The sequence below is a fragment of the Onychomys torridus genome, chromosome 16 (assembly GCF_903995425.1).
Source record: "Onychomys torridus chromosome 16, mOncTor1.1, whole genome shotgun sequence".
NCBI lineage: Eukaryota > Metazoa > Chordata > Mammalia > Rodentia > Cricetidae > Onychomys > Onychomys torridus.
In genome coordinates, this window is record NC_050458.1 from 7,025,044 (window position 1) to 7,038,509 (window position 13,466).

General features: G+C 39.8%; 1 protein-coding gene across 25 annotated transcripts in view; it reads left to right on the forward strand.

Moving 5' to 3' along the window:
- Rims2 (regulating synaptic membrane exocytosis 2) overlaps positions 1-13,466 on the forward strand; it is a 465,362-nt gene that overhangs the window by 417,160 nt on the left and 34,736 nt on the right. The gene's annotated exons all lie outside the window — the stretch shown is intronic.

Sequence of the window (13,466 nt, forward strand, 5' to 3'; positions counted from 1 at the left end):
GTCAGTGTGCTGATGGGCATTGCTTCCCAACCGTTAGTGTGCTGATGGGCATTGCTTCCCAACCGTTAGTGTGCTGATGGGCATTGCTTCCCAACCACTAGTGTGCTGATGGGCATTGCTTCCCAACCGTTAGTGTGCTGATGGGCATTGCTTCCCAACCGTTAGTGTGCTGATGGGCATTGCTTCCCAACCACTAGTGTGCTCTGATGGGCATCGCTTCCCAACCGTTAGTGTGCTGATGGGCATTGCTTCCCAACCACTAGTGTGCTGATGGGCATTGCTTCCCAACCGTTAGTGTGCTGATGGGCATTGCTTCCCAACCGCTAGTGTGCTGATGGGCATTGCTTCCCAACCGTTAGTGTGCTGATGGGCATTGCTTCCCAACCACTAGTGTGCTGATGGGCATTGCTTCCCAACCGTTAGTGTGCTGATGGGCATTGCTTCCCAACCGTTAGTGTGCTGATGGGCATTGCTTCCCAACCGCTAGTGTGCTGATGGGCATTGCTTCCCAACCGCTAGTGTGCTGATGGGCATTGCTTCCCAACCGCTAGTGTGCTGATGGGCATTGCTTCCCAACCGTTAGTGTGTAGTGTCAGCAAACTAATGTCAGCATGAACGTGGCAAGCAAGAGTGTTAGCTCACCATCCTAACTTGTGCTTCTGTAATAACTGAAGTTTTAAGAATCTTTTCATACTAGTATTTTAGTCTATATTTCGGGAAATTAGCTAGTCCTTACCCTTGCGTATTTTTGTTGTTGTTAGAGTTTATGCTGTTATCTTTTCGTTTTCAAGCATGTCTAAACGTTTCTTTTATCTGAATTGAAATATTATAAAAATATTTGCCCTAACAGCCATCACTTTCCTAGAGGCGATCTGGGATTAAGCTGAGCTGTGCAGGATAGTGTATGGACAGCGACACAGGAGAGCGTTCTCTAAGTCATACAGTAGTTTGAGGACAAAGCTGCTGAGACCATGGACTTGAAGCCTAGGTGGAGGAAGAGAAAATCCTGAACTGAGTGTGATCAGAAATGCTGCAGAGCTGGGCTCCTTCAGCACCCTCACTCACACATAGCCTGAAGGGGCCTTCAAAGAATGTTCTGATAAACCAGGTTTCTGCATATTAATAGAAATGGAGAAAGTCGAGACTAGAGACAATGCTAGATTCAGCCAAACTGCAAGTTCTTCCATGTTCTGAAAGCAGGAATACAAGGCCGCTGAGCTCTGGGACAAGGTGAAGTTTACCCCTGGTGACAAGAAGGGGTCATGACATGAGTAAAGCAGTGTGGCAGGTACAGTGCAGAGTACAAGACTACCCACAGCTGTGCACACCTGAAAGTTGCAGCAGAGGAGATGGAGGAAGCGTTGAACAGGTTGTGGAACTTGTAATTCCAAGCACAGTATCAGACTTTGTCCTATCAACCCAGTGAGTTTCTTGTCTTACTAAGGAAGATATTTGAGTTTTGAAATAGTTCAGAAGCCAGGTGGTGGTGGTGCTCGCCTTTAATCCCAGCACTCGGGAGAGAGAGCTAGGTGGATCTCTGTGAGTTCCAGGTCAGCCTGGGCTACCAAGTGAGTTCCAGGAAAGGTGCAAAGCTACACAGAGAAACCCTGTCTCCAAAAACAAAAACAAAAAGAAATAGTTCAGAAATAATTTTTAGTTATGTGACATGTGTGGAGGGTGTGTGCACATGAGTGTGAATACCTATGGAGTCCAGAAGCCTTAGATCCCCAAGAAGCTGGAGTTACAGGGAGTCGTGAACTGTCGGTCATAAGTGCTGGGAACTGAACTATGCTCCTCTGCTGAAGCACTGTGTTCTCTTAATTGCTATTCTTGCTCTCTCAGGCCTTGATCTGTGACTTTAAACAGGAAGATGATTTGTGAAGGAAACACTGGAGTCAAAAATCTCAGAGATCTGTGCAGGAGTCTAGATGAGATACTCAAGACTGTGGCCAGGTCACAGGGCTAGAAATAGATTAAAAAAAGAATGCCGCCATGGGTGTCTTAAGGTCTGAGTTAGCGCTAGGTAAATGGTTGTTTTTATCCTCAAATTATGCCAGTGTATATTTGTCTTTCTGTGCCTGACTTATTTTAACACTGTCCTGTGGATTCATCCATATTGTTGAAAATGATAAGAATTTCCCTCTTCAAATGGTAAAAAGTATTCCATTTTTACATAATATAATAGATAAGCTCACATTTTTTAGTCTAAAAACTTCTTAGCATATATCTGTTGCACAAAATGAATCTTTCAGGAAGGAGGCCACATCAAAACGAAGTGATGCAGCCACCAGCCAAGAAGCAGGCTGTTGCCAAGTCACAGGAAGTGAGGTCACGAGTGTGATGTCACATTTTAAAATCCATCCATGCACTGTGGACAGACAGCATAGGCTGCTTTCATGTCTTAGCCATGCTGAGTAATACTCCAGTGAACAGGAGTTTATGATAGCTCCTTGGCATACTGTTTTTTTTTTCCTTTGCATGTATTCCCAGAGGTGAGATTACTGCGTCATGTGGTAGTTTTATTTTTAATCTTTTGAAGAAATTCCATACTATTTTTCATAATTTACGTGCCCACCAACAATGAATTCCCTTTTCTCTCCATCCTCTCTTACAGTTTTCTTTCATTTTTTTGGATGAAAGCCTTTTAACGTATATGAGATAACATATCATTGTAGTTTTAATTTGCATTTCTCTATTCCTTTTAATAATAATTTTTTATATTCCTTTAATATTAAATTTTGATTAAATTATTGATAATTTTAAAACCATACAAATACATACTGAACCAGAGTTTTAATACTAGCATAAGAATTGATTGAAGGACATAATTAAATATACTTTTCTACCTTGTTTTATATATGGCATTGATATATGTGTATGCTCAGAAGTGTATACACATTTAGATTCATGGAAATTTTAATTATTATGTACAATCAATGCTTTCTAATCTAGCTAGTAAAAACAACTAGGGTTCCCATGTTTTTCCAGAACTGCCCCAAAATTCTCAAAATAAAATTTAATTCACCTCCACTTAATATATATTAGTAGTAGTACCTAGGATACCATAGTATCAAAGATACAGTCAGGGACATGAATCATTCCTCACCACAGATTTCGGTGGCATTAGAAATTCAAGATTTTATGGGGTTTTTTGTATTTAGTTAAGTAGCTAGAAATTGGCACTGTTTATTCTTAATATATTCTGCTCTTTAAAAAATTATCCGGGCTTCTCTCCTGCATGCTTCAGATGATGAAAGTGAGGCTCATATGTTCTCTTTTGACTTGCTTCCTGATCAAGTGGAGGTATAAAAGATGGGCTCAGAAAATCCATTGATGTTGGTGTATTGAACAAGTTATAAATGAATGAGCTAGGGCTTCTAAAATAGCAAAACATAAATTTTCTAAGTACAAGTTCAAAATACTAATGAAAAAATATCAATTCCAAAGGGAAGTTTCAACAGGAGTTATAGTCAGATGCTCATTCAGAACTATTACAGAGGCTGGTGTTTAATTTCAAAATACTTTTTTTAGGAGACTAGTAGCTAAAAATGTGCTTTAGTGATGTATAGCTCCTTTACCAGCAGGTATTGAGATAAAAGTGTCCTTAGACACAAATCAGTAACCCGAACCCACTCATTGTGATGGGCTTGGGAATAAGAATAATGATATGAATGAAATACATTTTTTGCCATTAAGAAATGTGTGTGTCGCTGGGCGGTGGTGGTGCACGTCTTTAATCCCAGCACTCGGGAGGCAGAGGCAGGCAGATCTCTGTGAGTTCGAGGCTAGCCTGGTCTCCAAAGCGAGTTCCAGGAAAGGTGCAAAGCTACACAAAGAAACCCTGTCTCGAAAAACCAAAGAGAAAAGAAAAAAGAAAAGAAACATGTGTGTCATATACTTACGTGTATATGTATGAAGACAAGAGTATTCTTTTAAGAAACTACAAATGTTCTTTGTTGAAACAGAAAGCATGATATTTATGATATTTACTATTGGTGCAGATAATTTAATCTTCAGGCTTTTTATTGTGATAAAATATGTTAAAATTTTGCCGCTGGGCGGTGGTGGCGCATGCCTTTAATCCCAGCACTCAGGAGGCAGAGCCAGGTGGATCTCTGTGAGTCAGAGGCCAGCCTGGGCTACTGAGTGAGTTCCAAGAAAGGTGCAAAGCTACACAGAGAAACCTGTCTCAAAAAAAAAAAAAAAAAAAAAAAGCCATCTCAACTATTCTTAGGTGAAAAATACAGTGAGTTCAATGGCATTAAATGCTCTCGCACCTCAATCATATTTTTGTAGAAATATAAAAGTCTTATGAAATCAAATGGCCCTAAATAGTCAGACCTTAAGAGAAGAAGACTAGAGAGCTAACAGGTCTTCATTTTAAACTTAGCTACAAATATGATCACAACACTGTGGTACTGGTGCAGAGACAGGCATGCATCCAAGGGAAACGTAACTGGGAGACCAGAAGCCACCCTTGAATCTGTGGCAGCCCTTCAGTGGAGAAAATGCAGTCTCAACCCAGTGGGACTAGAAAACTGGATATCTACTGCAGGGAACAAAGCTAGACCCTGACCTAACACCAGGGAACAAAACTTAGACCAGGTCAGTGTCTTTAATTTTGGTTTGTGACTTCTGATTCAGTCCCTTTGCTAGCTATGGGTATACCAAACAAGTTCATTCTTTATGATTCTGCCTGTGTGTTTCTGGTGAGGTGTCCACTTTTATCTAAACTTAACACTTGATTTTCACACACTTGTTCATAGTGCTCACTTATCACCCTTTTGATTGCTGTGGTATTGGTTCAAATTTCCCTATTTTTACTTTTTAGTTTAGTAAATCTTCCCCTCTCCCCATCTCTCCATCATTGCAGGTGGCTCTCAGCCACATGCATCATTAAAAGCTGCTTGTTTATATTATATTGCACTTTCGGTGAATTTATTTTTATTTTGGTCCCCAAAATGCTACTGTAACACTAATAATAATTTAATACTTGAATAAATTTATGTCTTAAAGCATCTAGAAACACTATTAATTACAGCAATAAAACCTTATAGGCCCTAAAAAATATTATGAATAGAAAATAAAAACTCTTGATTTGCCATAGCAACACAAAGTTCCATTTGGTGTCTGTAAAAGCCAAAGTCTATATCAAAAGTCACTCAGCTATTGAAAATTTTAATTAATTAAATCATTTTTAGGCTAAGTCTAGCTGTGTGGCTCAGGCTAGCATTAAACTCATGCACCTCTGCCTCATCTTCTAGAGTGCTAGGATTATAGGAGTATGCCACCACAGCCTGCTCAAACTACTTTTTTTAATTCTTTGGAAGTTACATTGTATTGAAATTATGTTAAGGGATGCTGACATTTGCCTGTCCTGAATTCTAGTTAATCTAAATTTTCATCTTTCAGAAGCATAAAACAATGCACCAAATTCTGACCAAGTGTCTCTAGTAATATTTGGGCCACATTACATAGAAACAAGATCTTTGCTTTTCTGTGTATGTCTGTTGTGGTAGTCAGTGTTCTATGGCTGTGACAAAGCACCTCGGATAACCTTAGGAAGAATGATTTCTTGTGGCAAAGTTTCAGAATTTACTCCATGATGGGCAGGTGCCATTACATTGGATCTAAAGTGAAGCGTAATATCATGCTATACCGGAAGCAAAGCAGGAGCTGTGGAGAGGCTTGGTGGCTTGTTTTTCTAGATGAGCCTCATCCACACATAGATGCCATTATGTCATAATAGTCTAGGGATGAATCTGCCAATAATTAATCCACTGATGAAGTCATAGCCTCCATAATCCAGTTATCTCTATACATTGATACCTGAGTCTTTGGGGGCACATTTCAGACCCAAACTATAACATCTATCATGAGACATGGTGCCATGGTCAGTTGAGGAAAGAACAAACTATTAAATTAATCATTCAGATGATTGTGATGTTTACTGAATGTTCATGATATACCATGCATTGTGTCATATTCGCTCTTGGGTAATTCTCACAGTATCTATACATTTATTGTCGTCATTCTCTACCATTTACAGGTCAGAACTAAGGTGCAGAGAAGAATTGCCCAAGTGTACCTTATAGCTGGGACTGTGGCCTATAAGTGTAGTCAGGACAGGTTCCAGAGCTCACAGTATCACTGTTCCATCCTGTACCCCAAGTGACAGAAGTAAGCATCTTGCAGGATGAAGACTAAGGAGTTAGGCAGCCTAGTTTCTAGACAATTCACAAGAAGGAAAAGCAGAGTGTAGTTGGAATTTTCTTTGGGCCGCCAACCAGCTCCCAAATAAAGACATGGAGACTTATTATTAGTTATGAATGCTCAGCCTTAGCTTATGCTTGTCCCACTAGCTCTTATAATTTATTTTAACCTGTTTCTATTCATCTACATTTTGCCCTGGGGCTTTTTACCTTCCTTTCATTCTATATGTCCTACTTTCCTGCTTCCTCCTTGTCTGGTGGGCTGGCCCCTGGCATCTCTTTTTCTTTCTTCCTAAGCCTAAATTCCTCCTCCTACTTACTCTCCCTGCCTGGAAGTCCCACCTACACCTCCTCACTCACTACTGGCCATTCAGCTTTTTATTATACCAATCAAGTGCCTTAGGCAGACAAGGTAAAACAGCAACACATCTTTACATAGTTAAACAAATATTCTTCAACAGTAGAGACTATCTTGGTGTTGTATAGAAGAAAATAAAAAGTTTAGCTGTAAGCCATTGAATTGGAAAGAAGCCCAGAGACATTTGTGTGTGCAGTAGAGAGAAATCATACAAGTATATTTGTGAAAAGAGATTTAATGACCTGTGGAAATTCACATATTTATTTTTAAAGAGATAACTGGCTAGGATAAAAAGCAGACTTTCTTTAAAGCCAGAGACTTGGAGTGTCTACTAAAAGTCCCAGAGTAGCATTGAAGACCTATAGTGTTTACTCTCTTGTTGGAAGTGGAATGAGTTCTGCACTTCCTCACCATTTTTCTGGGGCCAGCCGGTCTTTTCCTCATGGAGAGCCAACAGCTTCATCCATTTGCAGAGCTAGAGACTGGCTCTGTTATTGAAGGAAACATAAAAGGCAAAATTAAAACTGAAGTGAAGGTTCTTTAATCTGATAGATTTCTAACAGCCGTGCAGCTAGAATTAAACAGTTGTGTGATTGTCCCATGTCACGGTCCCTATGCTCTGTGCTTATTACTCCCTCTCCTTTCTGTCCCAGGGAGCATGACACATGCTCAGCAGTAAGCATGCCTCACCTCACAGCGTAAATGAGTCAGAGGTGTTTCAGCAGGCGGATGTAAGCTTTACAGTCTTCCAGTAAATGACTGTTGTGTTAAATAATCACTCAATCACAGGCTCTTATGAAATCCTCCCAGCTAGATGTATAGTACATGTCCTAAGACTTTGGAAAATACATTTGGGAGGAATTGAGTGACATTCATAGTTCTTTCATCTGAAATGTGAATAATAAGGGCTGTTTAAAAATTGAGGAACATCTTATATAGAGATTATTATATGACATAACAAAAGCAATTACTCAGTGGGCAATGGTGCTTAGTGATCTGTTTGAGTAACCGATCCCACAGGAAGTCCTGTGGTTCAATAAACAAGGAAAACTGACATTTGAAATTAAAAAGGAAGTGTTTTTGAGGTGAAGCTGAGCCTTGGGGAGATGATATTCATAAATGCAATAGCAGGACATAGTCTACTTGTCTTCATAGAAACAGGTCTTATAGAAAGGAAAACTGGAGGAGGCAGACCATTGGTAAACAAACTTTTTAATAGACTTGAAATCCTCCAAACTTGACAAAGAAAACTAAGTGGAGTATTTAAGTGAGTCTGAAAAGTAAATGGATGGGATTCTGAGGTTTAACACTGTCAAAATGACGGGCTTTCTTTAGAAGAAATCACAGCACTCTACTAGTAAAGTAAAATGGAATGCTAGAAAACTTCAAATATCTGAATATTTGCAGGAATCTTTTGGAGATAATTAATGTAACTACAACCAGGACTCCATTGAACACAGATGAAGGTACAAATAGTGTAGTAGAAATCTTGGGAGGAGAAGACTATATTTTCTTCAAAAACAGTCAAAATACAATAGAGTTAGTTTCTTCCAATTCTGTGACTTGTGTTCACACTTTTATTTTAACACTTAGCACACAGGGATGTCTGTTTCATGCTTCTGTTCCTGCTAGCTGTGATCTAATGACAGAGATAGACTCCCTCGTGGATCTCATCCCTGGGACTTGTTATAGTACCTCACGCACTGTAGGTGATAAATAATAGGAGGAAGCAGATGGTAACAGGAAGGGGAGGCAGGCAGCTCAGAGGACAGGAAAGCCATCTCAAGACTTGTCTCAAACATCATCTTTTTGGAATCATGGTGGCTGTCACCTCCTCCTTTCTTATGTGCTGTACTATCTCACTATCTTACTGTAGAATGGACTGGTTCCTTGTTTAGTTGGTGCTTCCCCCTGGCTACATTGTGAGCTTTGTGGGAACATGGTCTTTCCTTTATATACTAATACATTTGAGGTACTGGAGATATAGCAAGTACCTAAATATAAATGAAATAGCCAAAAGAGTTTTTGACATTTTTTAGTAGTGTATATTCATTGTAGTGCGTTTCATAATGACATTTTTGTTCTGGTCTATCATATACTCTGACTGCATTCCCTTTCCATCATTTTCTCTCATTCCCCGACTCCCTCTCCTTGCTTTCTTCTGCCCAGGGTCCCTTTTAGGTTTTTCTGAAAAACTACCAGATAGAAGAAGCATACAACACCTTCCATGTGTATCTAGAAAGCACAGACTAGGGATATGTTGAAGTACATTTATAGCTGTTTTGACTCAATAAGATGGAATGGGGAATTTTAAAATACACTTCTGACACAGATAATAAATGTGGAGTTGATTCCTGTCCTGAGACAGTGAGGAGAGCCGATGCACACACCTTAAGGCACAGCAGGGGGCTTCTGGTCACTATGTATTTTTAATATTTAATACAAAAGAATGAGGAAAGATTTGAGGACATTTTGAAGGGAAGCAGTTGAGTACTAAAAGCCAAATCCCAGGGAGATTAAAGTTTGCATGACCTGCAGACATCTCATGTGAGTTGAGCCACTAAAAATGAGGCCACCTTGTCTTCTAAGAGAGGGGTAAAGGAGGACTGGAGGTGGGGGCGGGATAGTGGGGAGGCTGGGAGGACATGAGGGAAGGGAAACCATAATCAGAATATATTGTATGAAAAAATAGTTTCAATAAAAATTCTCACCAGAAAATAAGACAGCTATATTCTCTAATATTTTAAGTAACTCGTTATGAAAAACCTAGGTTTGGAAAGTGGGCTGTGGGGGAAGCAATGGCTTCCATGTCTTAAGTATTTCATGGTTTTCTATGGAGGCAGACTCTGCATAGAACAGAAGCAGAACTGGAGCTCAGTTGGGATGCCACAGTAAGGATGTTTAAATACCATATTAACACTGACTGTTAACTATTCTTTAATTAAAACTGTAATCCTCCATCACTGAGCTATTCGGGAGCAGCTGGCAGATGGGAACAGTACCGTGCATAGGACTCTGATTGCCCCTTCACCTCTTCAGTGCCTTAGAATCTCACTGAGCTTTGTATTTTAAGAGCTTTCTAAAGGAAAATTAAGGTGATTCTTTTCAACTGAAAGGTGTGCTTATATAGATGACTTGTTCCTTTTCCCAGCTTCTGTGTTCTTGAACACTACTGTAATAATTTTGAGAATGTCATAAATCTACACAGAATGCAATGTTCCTGCCTGCCTGTGGATCTCTGGGTCTGTTCCATTTTCTGTGACAACCTGGCATCATGGGTCCTTCTCTCCTAGGTGCACAGGCCAGACTGCAGCTGCTTTCCCTAACCTAGGCTCATTCACTGAAACGGACCCTTCCCAGGCAGTTTTACACGATGTCCAGCCTGAAGGAAGATTTCTTAATATCTGAAGTCAGTTGTAGGAGGCTTCTTCCAGCGGTACTGGGGAAGGTACAGTTCTGGCTTAGGAAATCACTGGACCAAGAGAACATTGACATTGCAATCGCATCTACTAAAATAAAACTTCCGTGATAGGCTTAAAGCTTACAGTATCCTTCCTCAATGTTTGATACTGTGATTCTTAATATAAGAAACTAGGATTTTTAAATAGGACAAAATTACAAACACCTTCCAAGATTCCCATTGTATTTATTAGCTGGGTAAGATTGTGTGTCTTTGACATTTTAGTCACTGGATACGAAGAAAGTGTCAGTAGTAAATAAACTGAGATAGCCTTTGTTCCAGTCATGGTTACAGTTGACGGGTAGAGAAGAAAAAAGTACATACTTTTAACATTACAATTTTGGAGTGATTCTGTGAAGAACAGTTATGTACCACACCAGAGTCTCTCCATCCCCCACATAGATTCCCTTTCCAGGAAAAGGCTGAGTCCCGAGGAAGGAAAATCGATGGAAGAGCTGAGATAGACCAGAGTCCATCCTAAAGACTACCCCAGAGTGCCTTCATCCTGCTGAGCTGCAGCAAGAACGGCCTGTGGTAGAGCAAACACAGGTGCTGAGGCCATGCGGCATGTTGGCATCGTATTGTAGCTGCAGAGACTTTCAAAAGGCTTTGCGTGGCTACTGGTATGAAACATTTTCTTTTTCAAAGATGATCTTGGCTCCCTCATGAACAATGTCTCGAGGCATGGGAGGAAAAGCTTTGGGCTGGTCTAAAGAGAAATGGACAGTCCTTAACTCGTTAATTATATTTTTAAAGTAGAATCCAAAGTTTGATAATGATTTGATGGAAAGGCATTCAGTAAAGATTAAGAAGGGATATCCAGATGTTTTTAACTGAGCAAAATTGGCCACTCATGTCATTTATTAAGTCTGTAAAGAGAAGAAGAAACAGATTTCTTTGGGAAAGAAACCAAAAGAGTAGACTGAGCCATCTGAGACATGTTCTAGAGGTAATGTTAACCCGACTTCTCTAGAAGTTCAGTTCAGAGGTGAAGCTGCTGGGAACAGTTGCATGAACATATTTGAGTTTCCAGACTGAAAATGGAAAGAGGCCATCCTGGGGTGAGGGCGGGGAGTGTGTGGGAGAGGAGGGCCCAGAACTGATTGCTAGGATGCACTGTAGACATTGAAGGTATAAGTTTGATAGAAGAGGTGCAGTCCACTGGGGGAGGGGTTTGAGAAGACGAGGGATTGGAAGGAAACTGGAAGGATCTTCTTGGAGAGCCACAGCAAGGTCATCCTTGGAGTCTAGTGGTCGGCTCTGAAATGCAGGCCAGTGAGAACAGGACCTGGAGGACTCTGGGAGGTGACAGCAAGTTGATCATTTTGGGTCTCATAGAGAACAGTTTTATTTTTAACTTCTTACATTTCCGTTGGTTTATTCTTTTCTGAGTCATTTTGTACCTATATAATTTGTGCTTTTTGTGAAAGCCAAAGTAATTTACTTCTAGATTCCCCTTTAGTTCACTTTTCCAGTCGAATGCTATGCTTTTCTAAATTGTGTATTAGAATGTAATAATCCTGCAACCTATAGAATTAGTCTCTTGATCTTAAAAATGTAGCAATTATCACCACCAAAGCAGGAGCATTTCCCCCTCCCTCTCTTCCTCCTCCCCACTCCCCTCCTCCTCCTCTCTCATCATCCCCCCCTTCCTATCCCCTTCTCTGTTAGTTTTGATGCTTGTTATCTTAAATACCTCTGGGCTATGTAAACTATGTTCCAGATGCACGCTGGTCCTTTCATTTTTTACATGGTCTGTTCTTTTAGTCTTTTTATACTTACTAATTCAAATAACACATAGTGATTAAATGCAGTAGATTTAACCAGTGGCCAGTCAGTAGTTGACACAACCCACTTCTTCATCTACTTGCACTGATGGATAACTATTTCTTTAATGTTATTTAATAGTGAGTGAGTGATCCATTCTACTAAGCAATCAGTGGTCTGTGTTAAATGCTTTCAGTGGAGACTCTTGGGTAAGAATAATACACTGATGCTTCATATATATTTTGTAGACTATCCAATATGCAGAAACATAAGAAAATTTGAATGCACAGGTAAACTACTCTTCACTTAAATCACTGCTAATGGATGTGCATACATTTGTCTTCTTTATGCTTCAAAATCTGTAAAATATTACTGATGAGTTTCAAGATATGTTTGGAGTTGCGTATATTGTTTAATATATACCAATATTAATATACAATTATGTTATATTAATTGTATATTATATATATATATATATATATATATATATATTTGAGAGGGCTACAAAGATACCTTGGTTGGCAAAGTACTCGTTATAGAACCATGAGGACCTGACCTTGAATCCCCAGAATCCACATTTAAAAAAAAAAAAGCCTGCTCTGGTAATATATACCCAGGGCTAAGGGGAGACAGGTAGATCTCAGGCTTCCTAATGATATATACCTGTAACCCCACCAGGGATGGGGGAAGACAGGTAGATCTCAGGGTTTCCTGACAAGCCAGACAGGCTAGTCAAAATGACAAGACCCAATTTCCAAAAATTAAGGTGAGGAAGAGTTGAGGAACCCAACTTATCATCAGCTTCCTATATGTGGTTTCCACATATGTCTACATGGGCTAGCACTCACACACATATACACACACACACTCACACACACACACGCACACACACACATGTATACACACACAAAGAAAAGGAAGAAAAAAATTGTGGAAAGTAACTTTATAAAACAAAATTATTATCAATTAGCTGTAATATCTAAAGCCCTTATAATTAAACCATGGGAAATGCCTAGGGAATTTTGGTTAAGTGCTGTTGTTGACACTGAGAGGCATAAACTTATTCAGTATCATTTTTCCAGTTGTCTGTGTGAAGAGTAGCCTCAGTATCCTTGTGGGGTTGGTTCCATGGTATCTCCATACTTCAGTCTACAAATGGACAAGTATCTTATACAAAATGGAATAGTATTTGCCTATACACACACTCCAGGCTGACCTAGAACTTAACTGTTGAACCAGGCATTGCCCTGACCTCCTGACCCTTCTGCCTCCACCTCCCTACACTTACAGACATGTGTCACGCTGCCTTGCTGTGAGTTGTTCTTGATGGTTCTTTTTTAGTGTCTTTCTACTTGTTACATTGTCAACATTATGAGGAAAAAGATCCATTCTAGTTGTTATCACTAAACTCCCAGACTTCAAAAGGACTTAAGAGATAAAAATGAATTATTATTGTATTTGTTGAGCAGATAGAAGGAATATAAATTATACTACAGATTGCCTCCACCTGAGACTGTTTTCCCTGGAATAGTTCTGCCTCCTCAGACTTACTGTGAAGGTGTAAATCAAGCAGGTTAGTGGAGCCACTTCAGTTTAAATTCAAGAACCACATATTCCATCTACATTGTTCTATCCTACTGTAAAGCTTCAAATTAGCAAGACACTCGTC